This window comes from Grampus griseus (genome assembly GCF_964374135.1).
Source record: "Grampus griseus genome assembly, chromosome: 5".
In the NCBI taxonomy this organism is placed as follows: Eukaryota; Metazoa; Chordata; class Mammalia; order Artiodactyla; family Delphinidae; genus Grampus; species Grampus griseus.
Window position 1 is genome coordinate 80365232 of NC_138998.1, and position 19929 is coordinate 80385160.

Here is a 19929-nt window from a genome sequence, read left to right on the forward strand (position 1 = left end):
TTAGAGTTTATAACATGTTCCCACATGTGTTATCTCATTTCATCCTTATAATGGTCCAATGAAAGAGATATTATCCCAATGCCCATTTTACAAATGAAGAAACAAAGTTCACTAAACCTAATAACTTGGCCACTATTACTTACATAGAAATTGACAATAGCTGGACTCAAATCGAGGTCTTTCCACTATGCTGATGCTGACTCTATTATTATGGAATGTCAGAAGTAGATTATCCAGTGTATTTTTCCTTTATTTTATAGATGAGGAAACATATCTAAAAAGATGAGTGAGGGCTTCCCTGGTGGCACAGTGGTTGAAAGTCCGCCTGCCGATGCAGGGGACATGGGTTCGTGCCCCGGTCCGGGAAGATTTCACATGCCGCGGAGCGGCTGGGTCCGTGAGCTATGGCCGCTGAGCCTGCGCGTCCGGAGCCTGTGCTCCGCAACGGGAGAGGCCACAACAATGAGATGCCCGTGTACCGCAAAAAAAGAAAAAAAAAAAGATGAGTGACTTATCCAAAGCCACATTCCTGGGCATTGGGGAAAATGCACGTAAGATAAGAAAGTCTTATTGTAAATGTTCCTGATATGTTATGACAATTTGAGAGGAGTTATTAGAACTGCCTACCCAGTAAATGGATAGAAATAATGCCTTGGAAAGGTCACTGAATGGAGTGTCAAAGACTTGGGTCACTGAATGGAGTGTCAAAAGACTTGGGTTCTAGTTCTGCCATATTGTAACCTATTTGTGGAACCCTTGGACACAATTATTGCTTTCCTTTTATAGAATCTCTATTAACTTCACTTACTAGAAAAGGGGAAAGGGCACCGGGTGGTTATAGGTAGCCTTTCCTACAAGAGAATGATAGTAGAGCTATACTCCACGAGGTCACACACAAAGGGATGAATGGTCATAGATGGTTCCATAGGATCTGGTATCCAAAAGGAGAGTAGAATCAAGGAATGAACAGAAGGACTACCTTCAGAAATTTCTGGAACACTTGTGCATCTCTGTAACTATTAGTTTCATTAGCCAAGTCTCGTCCTGAGTAGATACTGGCAGTAAAATAGTTAAGTATAAAAAGGGATTAGTTTGTATTTCAAAGACATTAAGGAAATGAAACTTTCTGAAATTCTTAGAATCAACTTTGTCCTTTTCTTAACTTTCCCCAATTCAATTGCCTTAGCTTTCCTGGTAATGCCTTGTATTAGTTTTCTAGGGCTGCTCTAAGAAAGTACAACAAAATGAGTGGCTTAAACAATACCAATTTATTGTCTCACAGATTCTAGAGGCTAAAAGTCCAAGATCAGGGTGTCAGCAGGGTTGCTTCCTTCTGAGGGCTCTGAGGGAGAAGCTGTCCCGTGCCTCTCACCCACCTTCTGGAGGTTTGCTGGCGGTCTTTGGCATTCCTTGGCTTATAAAAGCCAAAGCATCACTGATCTCTCCTTTCATCTTCACATGGTCTTCTCCCTATGTGGAGGACTGTGTCCAAACTTCCCCTTTTTGTAAGACAACAGTCAGATTAGGGCCCACCCCAGTGACCTCATCTTAACTAATTATGTCTGTAATGACCCTATTTCCAAATGAGATCACATTCTGAGGTTTTGTGTGTTAGAACTTCAGTATACGAATTTTGGGGGGACACAGTTCAACCTGTTAACATGTCCACTTGGCTAAGCAAATCACTGCATGTGTACTTGGTAAGTGTATCAGTCAGAGTTCCACCAGAGAAACCAGAACCAGGTGTGTGTGTGTGTGTGTGTGTGTGTAAGACGGAGACAGAAGAGAGAATGAGAGAGGGAAGAGAGAGAAAGAGAAAGATTGATTAATTGCAAGGAATTATAATGCGATGATGTGAGCTGTCTGGGCAAGTCTAAAATCCATAGGGCAGGCAATTGGGAAGGGCAGTTTGAAAACTCTTGTTCAGGAGCTGATACTGTAGTCCATAGGGAATTTCTTCTTCCTCAGGGAAACCTCAGTTCTGTTCTTAAGGCCTTCAACTGCATGGGTCAGACCCACCTAGATTATCCAGGATAATCTCCTCTGTATAAAGCCGAATGATTGTAGATATTGATCACATCTACAAAATGCCTTCCCAGCAACACCTAGAATACTGTTTGATTGAATAACTGAGTACTATAGCCTAGCCAAGTTGACACAGAAACTATCACAATAAGCAACAGGGAAGGGGGCAAGAGGCTACTACCTTATTTCTCAGACCCGAATGAACTGGGGGCAATAATCTTGGGTGTATTATTCAGTCGTGGTGGGCTCCCTGTTTGACAGGCTGGGTGTCCTCAAGGTTTGCATGCTATTTTGTCACAGGCAGGACCCTGCGGGTATTTCTCCTTTCTAACACGGCCTTACTTAATACAACCTCCTCCTTTCCAGTGTGTATAATGAAGCTCTAGCTTCATTCTTCCAATTCAATCTTGTGTTCTCTGAGGAAAAAGTGCCCAGAGCAATTTTTACCCCATCACACACTGGTAATCATTTTATTTTCTGATTATGTTTCCTTCTCTCTTTTAGCCCTTTGGTAAATTATGCAGAGAACCTTTATTCTCATTCTCTCTTTTTCTGTCTCTCTGTGTCTCTATGCTAAGTGCCAGCTGTCATTGCTCGGCAGATAATTACCATTTTACAAACAGTATTTAGGGAAATGACATCAGTTTGTGAATGTACGGCTGTCATGGCTTATTCATAGGGCTTTCCTCTGTTAACCAACTTCTCTGTGTGCAGGCTGGGTGGAAGCAGTAGGGATTAAGGGGAGGGGAAAAGGGAAGACCCCTTGGCTCCAAGCTTTTGGCGAACAATTGCATCCCATTTGCCACTGTTAGTCTGACAACCCTCATTTCACTCCTCCCAAATTCCCCCTGCCATATTCTGCTTTGGTGGATAAATAAATGATTGTTTGTAGGAGTTCAGTGGACTAGATTCCCCATTTGTAATTTTTATAGCTTGAGGAAGCAGGTGGGTGGAAAGACAGAAGGTATTGGTTTCTGTCCTGGATGATAGTTTCTATTGAGTGATGCAGGTCTTGATTACTCTGTTGGATGAAAAGATCCTAAAATATTATGAGATATAAAGTATGCTAGTTTAAATTTCTTAAATTAGTTCAATAATCTGTCTCACAGCAATGTTGGTTTAAAGATCCTGTTAAGTACATGTGATTGAGTAGATAGAAACAAGCTAAGAAAATAAGAAACACATTAACTTCAGTTTGGGGGTCAACTGGTACCATGAAAAGAGCACTAGACTTTGAGTTAGGTGATCTGCATTCTACTCTGGGCTCTTAGTTAGGAAAGGTAAGTCATTTGGTCTATACAGCTCTTAGTTTTCCATTGTAAAATAATAGCAATAATGTTGGTAGTGATGACAGCAAACGTTCTATGTGCCTGGCACTATTCCAAGTACTTTATGTTAATTACTTGACTTCTCAATACCTATGGATATCTTCTATTATACATATTTTACAAGTGAGGAAACGGAGACACGGTGGTTTAGTTACCTCTTTCCTGGGTTTTACTCATGCCAGTTTGATAGCTATTGTACTAGAGAGTTCCTAGTCCTTCCCAGGCCTAAGGAAAAGGATTCTATGATGGAAGCAAATTAGGCTGAATAGCTAACACTTTGTAGAGTTGAATTACAGTTTTTATTGAATCAGAGAAGTGATCAGAATGAACAAGTATAGTGAGTTCAAGCTTGTGGCAAGTCATCTGGTACACTTTTACAGTAGGAAATATAACAGTTTCTGATTCATTAATTGCCAATTTGCCTACAAAGATCTCTTTAATCAGAACAGTCCCTTAGTTCATAAAGCTGCCATTCCAGTGGCCTGGTCCCCTCGCATCACAGTTGAGGACGTTCTTCTCATTTTTTATTCTACTGGAATTCCACATTTGCTTTCTTCCGTCCCCCTCATTCTCTTAAGTGCGGCCAGGATTGTACCAAAGGTAGATCTGTTTCTGTCTCTTAAACTAGAACTGAGAATGAGTTTGATATAGAATAAACATGACACAGTTGGCTTTAGAGGTTATGCATCCATCAACATTGTAACTTGATGATGTGACATGAGGGGGTTAACTCATGTTCTGGGGGTAGAACTGCAACCCCAAAAAAGACCCTGGTTTGGTGGACAAAACATAGATCCGAGGCCCTGGGAGGCTTCCTCTCAAATGCTGATCCTGTCAGTTTTTGGTCCTGAAGCCTTGAGTAAGTTATTTAATGTTAACTTTTCTCATGCATAACATGAAGATAATTTCCTTCAGTATTGTTATGACAAAAGAGATAACATGTTGTGCATATGTTGGAACTCAATGAATAGTAATTATTACCAATTATGTTCTTATAAAATTACTTCTTTGGGAAACTCTAGAGCCACATTCCAAGTAAACAACTTCTGTGATGGTATTTATAAGAATTATTTTACAAATTGGGGGCTATTCATGCCTTATTGCAAAATATTCCCTTTTTTATTTATGGGTTAAAGACATATGAAGCAAATAAATTACTCTTCTCAGCAACTGAGTTAAATGTAATGATTCAGAGTTTGTGAACATCCTACATAAAATAAAACTAGTCACGTTTGACATTCTCATGGAGATTTGGTGAAACAACCACACCAGACACACGCACAAACACACACACTGTTCACACAAGACTGGCCCCGATGCTACCATTTATGACACCTTTTCCCTCTTCTTGACCGGAAGTTTTCATTTAGCATCACTTCTCCATAGACCACAGAATTGAAGAAGATGGCTCCACAACAAACACTGTTAACGTATCTTTTGGCACTGAGGACCTAGAAAGAAAGAGAGAGCCCCAAAATGGGCTTTTCTCGACTTTTTCCATTAACACATGAACAGGGAGTGGATTTATCAGATTAGCTAGTTATATGGAGGTGTTGAAACATGAGGCGGAAATAAAGATGGGAAATGGGCACTGAAAAAAAAAAAAAGCATTAGCACAGAAGACAAACTGCCTCCCTCACACTTAGTCCTGAGGTAGTGAGACTGAGCCTGAGTCTGATGCTTTAGGCATTCTTTATCCACTGATTCAAATTTTCTGCTTATAACTTCTCATATTATTAATATGTGACTCAACAACAAAAGGTCATAAGGTAGTTTGGCTAAAAAATTTCCTCTGATAAAACAGGGTGTCCACATTCTGATGAAATATTTCACTGGGTGGATAGACTTTTTATGTTAATGCTGTGAGTGTAGGGAGAAAATGAGATACAGAAATAAAGTTATTATTTATTTACACCTCACCTTGTTCCAGAGAAGATGTAGAGTAGAAACTAACGTAATTAACTGATTATGCAAGCAAAACAGCAAACAAGCAAATAATCTAGGTTTGAAGAAAAGAAGCTGTGTGTGTATATGTGTGTGTATCGTATTCTAGATTTAAAGTTTAGTTTTGTATTGCATGTATTTATGTTTAGAGCAACAAAATTGGATGAATAGGAACTGCTAATGACATGGTATATTATCTTCTGTTGTGATTTGAAGTATGTCATCTATGTGTAAAGCCGAGAGAAGACAAGTTTAGGGTAGGGTGAGGAACTCTTAGGGAGGGAGCAAAGTTCATCCTTCTTTTCTCTTCCTGTCAACACCACAGACTTGTTCTCACTTTCTGCATCTCTGCTGCCCAATATGGTAGGCACTTGACACGTGTGGTTACTAAGCACTTGAAACGTGACTAGTCTAAAATGAGATGCGCTGCCACTGTAAACAGTGCACACCAGATTTCTAGGACTTAGTATGAAAGATTTAAACTACCTCATTAATATGTTTCCATTGATTATACATGTAAATATATATTTGCATTGGTTATATCCCACTTTTATTTCTGCCTCACATTTCAACACCTCCATATAACTAGCTAGTCTGATAAATCCACACCCGTTTATATGTTAATGGAAAAAGTCCATTTGGGGGTTCTGCCTTCCTTTCTAGGTCCTTGGTGCCAAAAGACATTTTAACAGTGTGTGTTTGTTTGTTTTGGAGCCATTTTCTTCACTTCTGTGGTCTGTGTAGAAGCGATACTAAATAAAAACTTCAGGTCAAGTTGCATTGAAATAATACAGGCATTGGGTTAAATAAAATTGGTTTATGAAAATTAATTTACTTGTTTTTACCTCTGCTTAGTGTGGTTACTAGGAAATTTTAAATTATGCATGTGGCTCTCGTTTGGGGCTCGCAGTATATTTCCAGAATAATAGACTAGACGTGCAGTTCAAGCATAGAACCCCATCAAGGGCTGTAAGCAGGTGATAGCATTAAAGAGAATCAGAACATCCCTGTTGCAGATTAGGGGTTGGGGAGTGGCTTCCAGCTTGGTGGGAGATACAAAGGGATTTCTTCACAGTGACTGTACAGATATAATGACCTGAGACACATTTTTATCAGCTTCAGCGCCCAGAGTTAGCTACATCAAGGAGAATGAAAAGGAATAATGTGGAACTTTGCTCCTTTCCTATTGCATAGGGCATATCTATACAAGTGAAAGAAAAAATTAAGCAAATAATTTCACTTCCAGTTTCTACTTCCTTCTTCAGAGAGAGTTTATTATGCCTGAGTATCATTGTATTCATTTACTGCTGTTGAGTTTTTCATTCTAAATGGCGTTGCCATTCCACTGGGTCAGTATCTCTTCAAGGAAATGGTAGCTGCTGAAAAGAGGAAGTGCTCCTTTTGGGTTTAGAACACAACTGTCTTATCTGGTGGAGAGGCGAGATAGTTTATCCCCTGTCCCAGAGGTACCCTCACTTGACGACTTAGACACTTAACTTCTTTCAGCCTCGTGTGTTCCAAACTCTATTATTTGATAATTCTGTGAAATACACTGGAGCACTTTTGTGCCTATTTGTAATTCACCTCTGCCTTGTACAGTAAAAGGGTGACACACAAATCTGCCCATCCACCTATCTTCTCCTTGTTCTACATCTTAAAACCACAAAAGCAGCAGGAATCTAATTCTGTCTGAGGTTTTATGGTTGAGGGAAGCGTGTCTAGGTGATCTCATAGTCACTCCCCATCCCCATTCTTTACCTTGGGTCTAAATGGGTTACTGTGGCAACACAAGCCCCAGAAACTTATGTCTTTTTTTTTTTTTATATACATCCTACTTTGAGAAGCCTATAAAAACAATATTTCTGTATAGTATCAAGGTCTGCTTCATTTCAATTTAAGGCTGATGCCAGTTAGAAAAGAAGATCCGTCAAAATAAAATGTAAAAATATACATATAAACCTAAACCTTTAGGACACAAACCCCTAGGTACAGTAGGGAATAAGAAAGGAACTGCTATCTTAGTGAGCTACCTGTGAAGCTGTCAGTCTACAAGTGGCAGTGAGAAATTCCTTAGAAAGGAGAAAAATCTCTGAGAGATTTAAAGATCCTATTGAAATTCGCACTGCGAATCTCCGTTGCCCACAAAGGCCGCTTAAGCTGAGACAGTGAATGAACACAAGTCTCCCTAACTGGGCCGATGCTGACAGCCTTGGCACCTCTCTTCATATTCCAGCAGCCTCTGCTGTCAGCTGTGGAACCCGTGGGACCCTCAGAGGCCTGGGGAGAGGCAGGCGGAAGGTTTTCTCAGGGTCTTGTGAACTCCTGGCTGGGCTACAAGCTAAGATGTTTGCTCAATTGGATTCCCTCTGTGCTTGAAAAAAAAAAAGGGCTGATTTCAAATTCACCTTAGGATTTAAAATCTATTATGTCTTCCAGTTGAGTTCTTTGCACAACTGAAACTTCCTTCCTTTAATCATCTTTTACCAGCATTCAAGCACCACTGGTGGATTGACCAGTGAGATTGCCCTGCAAAGCTAAGGCCTCCTGCGAGCGACTGGCTTTTATTGCTTTCCTCATCAACTCTTTCTATTTTCAGCTCTCATTTGATTCCCTTTGCACACACCCCTTTGACGTCTCATCTCCCATTGGCCTTGACATATGTCTTTATCCTTCTTATTTCATTGTTCAAAATGTATGTGAAAGCACTAGATTGGGCGCCCAGATATCTGAGTTCTATTCCTGGATTTTCTGCCTTATCTATCCATGACCTTGAAAGAAAGTGCTTTGTTCTTCCTTCCCTCTGACCAGGATTTGGTAAAGATTAATGTGATATAATTGGTCATATCTGAGATGACAATGAAATCGAAAAGCACTGGGTCTTTGCAGAGAGCCCTCAGCTAGGGATTAAGAGATCTGGCTACTCTTGCTAGACCAAAAGCCTAGATACAGATGTGAAGCAAAAAAAGTAGGACATGGTAGTGGCTGAAATAATAGAAGAATAAATATACAAACTTTAGTACAACAATCAAGATGAAACACAAGTCAGAGTTATAAATAGAAATTTTATAATAAATAATTTGCGTAGCATTTATGTATGATTTTATGCATGCATTATCTCATTTTTAATGCTTTGATGGTTATTATTAGAAAGACATTTTTGTGGGATAAATTGGGAGATTGGGACTGACATATACACACTACTATATATAAAATAGATAACTAATAAGGACCTACTGTACAACACAGGGAACTCAGTACTCTGTAATGGCCTATACGAGAAAAGAATCTAAAAAAGGTGAATATATGTATATGTACAAATGATTCACTTGGCTGTACACCTAAAACTAACACAACGTTGTAAATCAACTATACTCCAATAAAAATTTTAACGTAGAAAAAAAGAAAGACATTGTTTAATATATAGTCACATTTCAAAGCCTCTCACCTGCCTGGCTAGAATTCTTTCATTGAGGCTGAAAACTTGTAAGTATCATAGCCCACAGTCCCAAGAAAAGGCAGATGTGACAAGCATCTGGGCTTTGGAGATCATTAGTCACTCAGTGAGTTATTCCATGCAAACCTCTAAGCCAGTCTCCATTACAGATTTCTAAGCAACACTCTACAACTACATATCAGGAATGACATCCCTGGGGACAAGCAAGCCTTACAGGTTATAGATTATGTCAACGTGTCTGTAGCCCACCTAACAGTTGCTGCAGGGATTCTGAGCTATATTCCTCTGTAAGAACAAATTATACTCTGGAGGCTTAATTTTTTTTTCTACCATGCTCACTGGAGGGAAAGCAACATCCTGCTCAATACAAATGGTTCTGTGCAAAACTCTCTCTTTTGAAGTCATTTTGGAAGTATAGAACATAAGATTGTGTGTATGACAAACCTAATTATTTCCTTTTGCACTGTGGTTGTTGAAGCATCTCATTTTTGGAATAGATGTGACTCTAGACAGTTGTCTGTAAAGTGCGTTTTGTCAGTTCTGTATATGAAATATTATTTTCCTCATTATATATCATTTAAATTAAGTTTAATTCAGCAAACATTTCTGAGAGGCTATTACATGCCCAGTACTATGTTGAACATATGGGCTTCAGAGATGAAAAAGATGCAGCTGTTGCCTTCAAGAAGCCAGCAATCTAGCTGGAGAATCAGACCTCTCAAAAATTAACTCTGGCAGAATGTAATGTGTGCTATAATGGCTGTATGAAAAAAATATATAGAAGCAAAAGGGAGAGAGTAATTAATTTCACTCAGATGGGTTAGGGACACTATCATAGAAGTGAAATTGGAGCTGGGCTTTGAAGGATGTTTTAAGATTTGTTCTAAGAGTGAAGAAGAGAAGGAGGGAAGTCCAGGCACAAAAGAAAGTAGAGTGGAATGCACAAAGACAAATTGCAAATTGCAGGGAATGGTCATGCACTAGAAAGAAAGAAAAGAAAGGAATAGAGAAGAAAAAAAGTACTGTCACTGCAATACATGGTGCAGGGTTAGCAGGACAGGGAATTCTGAGCAACCTTGTCTGTGTCCTATCCCATGGAAGCCAGTGAATCTCTTGAGACAGGGAATGCCATGTTAGATTGTTTTTCCAAACATAACTCTGATGGCATATGGAGAAAATCAGATTAAGGGAAGAGGGGGAAACCAGAAAAACTAATCTGTACAGAAGATAGGGATCTAAACTAAAGGAATGGCAGTAAGAATGAGGACAGGGCAGGAGAAAGGAAGGTAAGAGACCTTTGAGAAGTAGTGTGGAGAGGACTCGGTGGCTGACTGGATTGGTGAGGAAGAGAGAGGCAGGCATGGATCAATTTCTCCAAGATTTCCCAACTTAGATGATTGGGTGGATGAAGATGTTTTTGACAGAAATTTAAAGTACTGTAGGAGGGAACACTCACATTTGGAGAGAAAGACATTTAATTTAACTGTGGATATTTGCAGTTAGAGATATTTGTGAAACATCCAAGTTAGAGGCCCAGTAGGAAGGTGTGGAATTCATGAGAAAGGGGAAGACCAGCACATAGGTGGGAGTTGCGTTTCTGGTAGCAAATGGCATTACCAAGGATGACCTTCCCATAAGGTGAAAAGAGAGAAGGACTCAGAGAACTCTGGTATAGCCCACTGTTTGAGAGGCAAGTGGAGGAAGAGGAGGGGGATATGATTTCAAACAGGAATCAAACATATGGAAGGAAAGCTCAGAATAAGTGTGATCACTGAAGCCAGTTAAGGAAAGCATATGATAAAAGTGGAATACAAGGGACGTAGAATTTGTTTTTCATTTTGTTCTGTCAGCTTAAATAATAAAAAAAGGTCAGTGTGAATTCAGGAGAGGGGAAGGACTCAGAGGCAGACAGACCTGGATTCTATTCCTTAACTTACTACTTGTTCTCTGTGGGATCTTGGGAAATGGTTTATCCTCTCCAAGCTTCAGTTTCCTCTTCTGCAGAGAAGGGTTTGTCATGAAGACGAATTGAAAAATGTCTATAAAGCACCAGCAAAAGGTGACATGCAGAGTAGACAGTTGACAATGATAGTCCCTTCTAGTACCAGGCAGACAGCAGAGGCTGTGATGAGAAGCAGGTAGGTCTGCTTCAGGGTAAGAGGGAAACTCAGTATGAATCCTGGTGGGGCAGAGCCAAGCCCTTGGGGCTTCGGGAAAAGGCAGTGAGCCAGAAGGGCTGCTGCTTCTCCTTTTAGCTGCAGAGGCTCTGTGGTCAGTCTGTGTCCCAGAGGCTACGGTACTTGTGGACTGTATAAGCCACAGTGCATGGCCATGTCAGCACCCACAGAAGGTAGTGAAGTGAGACAAGTCACCAGGTATGATTGAAACATGTACTGAGGGCATTAGGTTATGTGCTGGGGGACCAGAGAAGCTAAGGCGGGGTCCTGTCTTTGAAGAACTTAGAAGCTAGTGGGGGAAAAGATGTGCATGTAGACAACAATTAGAAAATTATGCCAGGCTCAGGGGTTTATATAATAGGGAATTGGGAATGAGGAATTGGGAATGAGGGTAAGCAATAAGAAGTAGATGAAGGCTACACTGGAGCTTGGAAGCCAGGTTCCAAGAGTTCAGAGGAAAAGATAGGTGCGCCTCCACGTCAGAGACACTAAAATGATAGACCACGTGGGAGAGTCTAAAGTTCATATTCTGTCTCCATGCTCAGAAGTATTTCAGTGAAGCGGAAAATGAAGGCATCAAAAGAAGCCAAATGGCAAATCTCCTTTCCAAAAGAGCCACCTGGCGTTGCCTTCCTTTGTCCTAGTACTAAGGTCAAGCTGCCTCATGCTCTTCCTCTCTACCCCCCTCCCTTCTGTCTCCATCATTCTAAGTTTTATCTGCTTCTTTTTTAAATATTTATTTATTTATGTATTTATTTATTTATTTTCATGGCTGCGTCGGGTCTTAGTTGTGGCACTCAGGATCTTCACTGAGGCATGCGGGCTTCTCTCTAGTTGTGGCGCGCAGGCTGTACCTACTTCTTTTAATGACAGTGCTTCCTTCTCAGTTCAAATAAACTTTTAAAAAAAGAAAATAAAGGGAAAATAGGACCTCCAAAGCTCAAGATAAGAGGCTGATGAAGAGCCATTTGCAGAAATGTTGAGGCACCAGAGCCTCTGAGGCATTGAGCAGCTTGTAGCAATGAAGTGAGCCTGAGTGGGTGCAGCTGAGGGAGATGTGTTTCCTGGTGCACCTCACAGCACTTGAGAAGAGGCAGGATATTCACATCAAATGGGAAGAGGCCCTATAACCATGCCATGGGGGTTTCAGGCCCACTGAAATCAGAACTGCAGCATATCATCTATAGGGCTCTGTGGTCCCATGGGGCTAAATGTAGTCCTCATCCTCTGATACAGATCTGAGGGGCAAATACCCAGGATTTATGAGCCCTATGAGGATTAGCACATATAGATCCCCTCAGAGTGATAAAAATAAGGTGTTAGGGCAAACACTGGTTTGAATCTTCGCTTTACAATCTGCTAGCTTGGTTCTTAAGAAAAATTAGTTCACCTCTTCAAGATTTGGTTTCCTTATCATTTCTTTTCTTATGTAAAGCATCAGCACAGGGTTTGCATGAGGATTCTGTGAGATAACATACTTGAAGGTGCCTAGCTCAGAGATTGGCACGTGGGAGGTGCTTGATAAATATTTACTGGTATCCTATGAAATAACTCTTCCAGGATCTTGCTATGCTGACATTTGCTGTCTGGCTCATGTGTCCATCTGAATGCCAATAAATCCCAAATTTCAATCCCCAATATGGACTTCTTTTTGAAGTTCAGATTTATATATTGATAGTTCAGTACATACTTAATATCCTGCTGGAATATCTAATAAACACCTCAAACTTGAACTATCATAATCTGAACTACTGATCTTCTCCTCAGACCATATCCTTCCGTATGACTCTCCATCTTAGTTGGGGGCAAACCCACTCTTCCAGCTGTATAACCCACAAATTTCAGGATCCCTTCCCTTCACCCCTCACCTGTGAGAGATGTCACCATATCCTGTTGCTCTGCCTTCAAATTATATCCAGAATTTGACCATCTTTCTCTACTTTGACTGCTGCCATCTTTATCTGAGCAAGTATGAGCTTGGGAGTTAAGAAAATAATTTTCATTCTTCCTTTTGAGATCAGTGCAACCTACAGGCAGAAGGAATTGGCTGGCACAACCTGAGAGACTGAAGATGCAAGAGGGAGAGAACTATTTTATCTTTTTTTAACAATATTGTGTTATTTATTTGTTTATTTTTGCCCACACCATGCAGCATGTGGAATCTTAGTTCCCGGACCAGGGGTGGAACCTGTGCCCCTTGCATTGGAAGTACGGATTCTTAACCACTGGACCACCAGGGAAGTCCTGGAAAGAGTTTTTGATAGGAGAAGCTCACAGAGGAAATGGTGGATGGGATTAGGAACACAGGTGGAAACTGAACATGATTTCCAGAAATTCAGTGCATTTATCATTTGTGAGCTTGGACTACAGCAGGGAGGACCCCTTAGCCAAATCTCTAGGGTCTGTCCAGCCACCAGAACACTCCTTCAGTACCATACACCCCCTGCTTTGACCTCTCCTCTTTCACTGCCCTTCCTCCTTTCTCCCACCTGACTCCAATTTACCTGGCTGGACTGTGGCTCAGCTGGTTTCCCTAATTGGAAGCATGAGGTTACCAAAGTCCCAGGTTCAGTGACACAGAAGCTTTTTTTCATTTTCTGTTTGCTATGCCATTAGTGGCAGCTTCAAGCTGAGCTGAAGGCATTCTAAAGAGTCATTGTTCCTCTTCTAGAAATATTTTAAATGTGGACCTAGGTGAGATGGTATAATTTTTTCCTACCTCCAAACCAACGACTTTCCTTTTCACATAAACTGAACTTCAGAAAGCTAAACAAAGAACAACAATTCCCCTTTGCTGTTACTTTTGGACCATTGTATGGCCGGGACATTATCTAAAGCCTCCTGTGATTATGAAATGCCTTTCGAACTGAAAATCTTTTTTCATTTTCCTCTTGCTTCATTATCTGATTGTTGCTGCCAGTGTAATTGTGTTCTGGACACACGTTTACAAAAGACTTTTGAGCTTCCTTTAATACTCTTCTCAATGAGCACTTTCAGTAAATGCCATAGTTAAAATGCACAAATTTGCTTCATCAGAAATCACAGCATCTCAGGATTCAAGTTTAAAGGTGCCATGCTTTAGAATTAGAAATTGTTTTCCCTACTGTTAACATTTCTCAGTCATAGTTTTGGTGCGAGTTATAGTTTACACCAAAATATAAACCTCACCACAGTGTAATCAACTGTGGACATGGTTGACTTTCTCTTTTTTTTTGTACCGCCCATGGTATTTTATATATGGTAAATTTTCAGTAACTGAATTGAATTTTTCACCCATAGCAAATATCGACTCCTGAAAATCCCCTCAAGTCATTAGCTGTCTGATTGATAAAACTCATCTTTTGTACTACTCACTTCAAGTCTAGTAACCCCGGGCATACAACTATTTATTCTTCCCCTGCACTGTTATGCCTAATGGGTACAGAAGCCTTACTAATGCCATTGACAAACATACCCCATGTGACCAAGTTCTTCGTTAGCTACATGCTATTGGACATTTTGTTGTCTGTTGAGAGGCAATGCCATTGCTGCAAAACCTCATACAAAATAGAATCAATATATACTCTCTGCATTTGCTGAATTTATAATTCCAGTTGTGTGTTTGTGATAATAAAGACACTCAGCTCTTGGAAATGCTTTAGACTCTTGATTCTGTTCTAACAGTTGTGAGGTGGATGATTACTGGCAGAGACTCATTTTTCATCTTCTCTGTGAAAATATAACAGGGGAAGGATGATTTTTATGGAGATACACTGTAGAATAAATGCAGGAAATATCAAAGGCAATTAAGGTGGCAGGATATATACAAGGTGTGGCAAGATGAAGAGTGGGCAATGGGTGGAGATTCTGCAGAAATAGCCATGGACTCTCAGTTGAGCCCAGCCACTTCAGATATAGTGCTTCCGTGTGGGTGTGTGGTGTTGGTGGAGGGAAAGTCAAGAGGCTTTTACTTTGGTAAAATGCCCCAAATATCATAAAGATATAAAGAAAATATGAAAGGTTTGGTAAAGGTGTTTCTCACATTTCATTCGTTCAGAGCTCTAATTTGAATTTGGTGACCAGAGCATTAAAATGAATGAATGAATGAATGAATGAATAAGGGTTTATAAAATTAATACTATAAACAAGATTATCAGGGGACCTTTTATAAGTTCTTCAAGATAATGGCTTTTAAGGATTTTTAGCTTATTCATAGTATAGAAATTCAACTCCTGATTATAAATAAGTAGTTTATAATATATAATAAGCCAAATTAAAGCAGGATCTCTGCTGTGGAAATATTTCAATAGTCATTAATTTGAATTACTATGACCTCTTAGAGACCAAAGCTGCTTTTTTATTTTTAAGGACATATCTAACTTAGATATTAACTGACTTTGATGGGCTTCCCTTCCTGAGGTCGAATTCATGATTCTGAACTTTTTTTCATTGTTATCAACAACTTAACTATCAATATTTATCACTTCCACTAATATCCATGTCATTGTTCATTTATTTAGCAAAGAAAACTTGATATGGCTTATCACACTTAAAGCTCATTTCACAGTGTTTACAGATTTTAATTAAAGTCTCTTAATTGGCATTGAGTATTGAATCATTTTTTAATAGATCTTTATTGGAGTATAATTGCTTCACAATACTGTTTTAGTTTCTGTTGTACACCAAAGTGAATCAGCCATATGCATACATATGTCCCCATATCCCCTCCCTTGTGAGTCTCCCTCCCGTCCTCCCTATCCCACCCCGCTAGGTTATCACAAAGCACTGAGCTGATCTCCCTGTGCTATGCTGCTGCTTCCCACTAGCTAACTGTTTTACATTCGATAGTATATATATGTCCATGCTACTCTCACTTCGCTCCGGCTTCCCCCTCCCACCCCGTGTCCTCAAGTCCATTCTTATGTCTCGGTATTTGTTTTTCTCTTTCTGACTTACTTCACTGTGTATGACAGACTCTAGGTCCATCCACCTCACTACAAATAACTCAATTTTGTTTCTTTTTATTTCTGAGTAGTATTCTATTGTCTATATGTGCCAAATCTTCTTTATCCATTCATCTGTCGATGAACATTTAGGTTGGTTCCATGTCCTGGCTATTGTAAATACTGCTGCAATAAACATTGTGGTACATGTCTCTTTTTGAATTATGACTTTCTAAGGGTATATGCCTAGTAGTGGGATTGCTGGGTCATATGGTAGTTCTATTTTTAGTTTTCTTAAGGAACCTCCATACTATTTTCCATAGTGGTTGTATCAATTTACATTCCCACCAGCAGTGCAGGAGGGTTCCCTTTTCACTGCACCCTTTCCAGCATTTATTGTTTCTAGATTTTTTGATAATGGCCATTCTGACAGGTGTGAGGTGATACCTCATTGTAGTTTTGACTTGTGTTTCTATAATAATTAGTGATGTTGAGCATCTCTTCATGTGCCTCTTGGCCATCTGTATGTCTTCCTTGGTGAAATGTCTGTTTAGGTCTTCCGCCCATTTTTTTTAAATAATTTATTTTATTTTATTTTATTTATTTTTGGCTGCATTGGGTCTTCATTGCTGCGCACGCGCTTTCTCTAGTTGCAGCGAGCGGGGGCTAGTTTTCGTTGTGGTGTACAGGCTTCTCATTGTGGTGGCTTCTCTTGTTGTGGCCCACGGGCTTAGTTGCTCCACGGCATGTGGGATCTTCCCGGATCAGGGCTCAAACCCGTGTCCCCTGCATTGGCAGGCAGATTCATAACCACTGCGCCACCAGGGAAGCCCCTCCTGCCCATTATTTAATTGGGTTGTTTGTTTTTTTGATATTGAGCTCCATGAGCTGTTTGTGTATTTTGGAGACGAACCCTTTGTCTGTTGTTCCATTTGCAAATATTTTCTCCCATTCTGAGGGTTGTCTTTTCATCTTCTTTATGGTTTCCTTTGCTGTGAAAAAGCTTTCAAGTTTCATTAGGTCCCATTTGTTTATTTTTGTTTTTATTTCCATTACTGTAGGAGATGGGTCAAAAAAGATCTTGCTGTGGTTAATGTCAAAGAGTGTTTTTCCTGTTTTCCTCTAAGAGTTTTATAGTGTCTGGTCTTACATTTAGGTTGTTAATCCATTTGGAGTTTATTATTGTGTACGGTGTTAGGTAGCATTCTAATTTCATTCTTTTACATGTAGCTGTCCAGTTTTCCCAGCACCACTTATTGAAGAGGCTGTCTTTTCTCCATTGTACGTTCTTGCCTCCTTTGTCGTAAATTAGGTGCCCCTATGTGCATTGGTTTATCTCTGGGCATTCTATCCTGTACCATTGATCTATATTTCTGTTTTTGTGCCAGTACCATACTGTTTTGATTGCTGTAGCTTGTGGTATACTTTGAAGTCGGGGAGTCTGATTCTTCCAGCTCCATTATTCTTTCTCAAAATTACTTTGGCTCTTCAGGGTCTTTTTTGTTTCCATACGAATTGTAAAATTTTTGGTCCTAATTCTGTGAAGAATGCCATTGGTAGTTTGATAGGGATTGCATTGTATCTGTAGATTGCTTTGCATAGTATAGTCATTTTCACAATATTGATTCTTTAAATCCAAGAACATGGTATATTTCTCCATCTTTTTATGTCATCTTTGATTTTTTTCATCAGTGTTTTATAGTTTTCTGAGTTTAATCTTTTGCCTCCTTAGGCAGGTTTATTCCTAGGTATTTTATTCTTTTTGTTGCAATGGTAAAAGGGAGTGTTTCCTCAATTATCTTCCTGATTTTTCGTTGTTGATGTATAGGAATGCCAGAGATTTCTTTGCATTAATTTTGTATCCTGCAACCTTACTACATTCATTGATTAGTTCTAGTAGTTTTCTGGTGGCATCTTTAGGATTTTCTATGTATAGGATCATATCATCTGCAAACAGTGACAGTTTTGTTTCTTCTTTCCAATTTGTGTTGCTTTTATTTCTTTTCTTCTCTGATTGCCGTGGCTAGGACTTCCAAAACTATATTGAATAAGAGTGGCAAGAGTGGACATCCTTCTCTTTTTCCTGATCTTAATGGAAATGCTTTCATTTTTTTCATCATTGAGTATGATACTTGCTGTGGGTTTGTCATATATGGCCTTTATTATGTTGAGGTAGGTTCCCTCTCTGACCATTTTCTGCAGAGTTTTTATCATAAATGGGTGCTGAATTTTGTCAAAAGCTTTTTCTGCATCTATTGAGATGATCATATAGTTTTTATTCCTTAATTTGTTAATGAGGTGTATCACATTGATTGCTTTGCATATAGTGAAGAATAGTTGCATCCCTGAGATAAATCCCACTTGATCATGGTGTATGATCCTTTTAATGTGTTGTTGGATTCTGTTTGCTGTATTTTGTTCAGGATTTTTGCATTTATGTTCATCGATGATGTTGGTCTTTAATTTTCTTTTTTTGTGATATCTTTTTCTGGTTTTGGCATCAGGGTGATGGTGGCATCGTAGAATGAATTTGGGAGTGTTTCTCCCTCTGCAATATTTTGGAAGAGTTTGAGAAGGGTCAGTGGTAGCTCTTCTCTAAATGTTTAATAGAATTCGCCTGTGAAGCCATCTGGTCCTGGACTTTTGTTTGTTGGAAGATTTTTAATTACAGTTTGAATTTCATTTCTTGTGATAAGTCTGTTTATATTTTCTAATTCTTCCTGGTTCAGTCTTGGAAAATTGTACCTTTCCAAGAATTTGTCCATTTCTTCGTGGTTGTCCATTTTATTGGCATAGAGTGGTTTGTAGTGGTCTTTTATAATCCTTTGTATTTCTTCGGTGTCAGTTGTGATTTCTCCTTTTTCATTTCTAATTTTATTGATTTGCATCCTCTCCCTTTTTTTCTTGATGAGTCTGGCTAAGGGTTTATCAATTTTGTTTATCTTCTCAAAGAACCAACTTTTAGTTGTATTGATCTTTGCTATTGCTTTCTTTTTTTCTATTTCATTTATTTCTGCTCTGATCTATGTGATTTCTTTCCTTCTACTAACTTCGGGTTTTCTTTGTTCTTCTTTCTCTAGTTGTTCTAAGTGTACGGTTAGATTATTTATTTGAGATTTTTCTTGTTTCTTGAGGTAAGATTGAATTGCTATAAACTTTCCTCTTAGAACTACTTTTGCTGCATCCTTTAGGTTTTGGGTCATCGTGTTTTCATTTTCATTTGTTTCTAGGTATTTTTTGATTTCATCTTTGATTTCTTCAGTGATCTCTTGGTTATTTAGTAGCGTATTATTTAGCCTCCATGTGTTTGTATTTCTTACAGTTGTTTTCCTGTGACTGATAATCTAGTCTCATAGTGTCATGGTCAGAAAAGATGCTTGATATGATTTCAGTTTTCTTTCATTTTCCAAGGCTTGATTTGTGAACCAAGATGTGATCTATCCTGGAGAATGTTCCATGTGCACTTGAGGAGAAAGTGCATTCTGTCACTTTTGGGTGGAATGTTCTATAAGTATCAATTAAATCTATCTGGTCTGTTGTGTCATTTAAAGCATGTGTTTCCTTATTTATTTTCTGTTTGGATGATCTGTCTAGTGGTGTAAGTGGGGTGTTAAAAGTCCCCTACTCTTATTGTGTTACTGTTGATTTCTCCTTTCATGGTTGTTAGCACTTGCCTTATGTATTGAGGTGCTCCGATGTTGAGTGCATCAACATTTATAATTGTTATATCTTCTTGGATTGATCTCTTGATCATTATGTAGCGTCCATCCTTATCTCTTGTAACAGTCTTTATTTTATATTCTATTTTATCTGATACGAGTATTGCTACTCCAGCTTTCTCTTGATTTCCATTTGCATGGAATATCTTTTTCCATCCTTTCACTTTCAGTCTGTATGTGTCCCTAGGTCTGAAATGGGTCTTTGTAGACAGCATATATGTGGGTCTTGTTTTTGTATCCATTCACCCAGTCTGTGCTTTTTGTTTGGGGCATTTAATCCATTTACATTCAAGGTTATTATTGGTATGTATATTCCTATTACCATTTTCTTAGTTGTTTTGGGTTTGTTTTTGTGGGTCT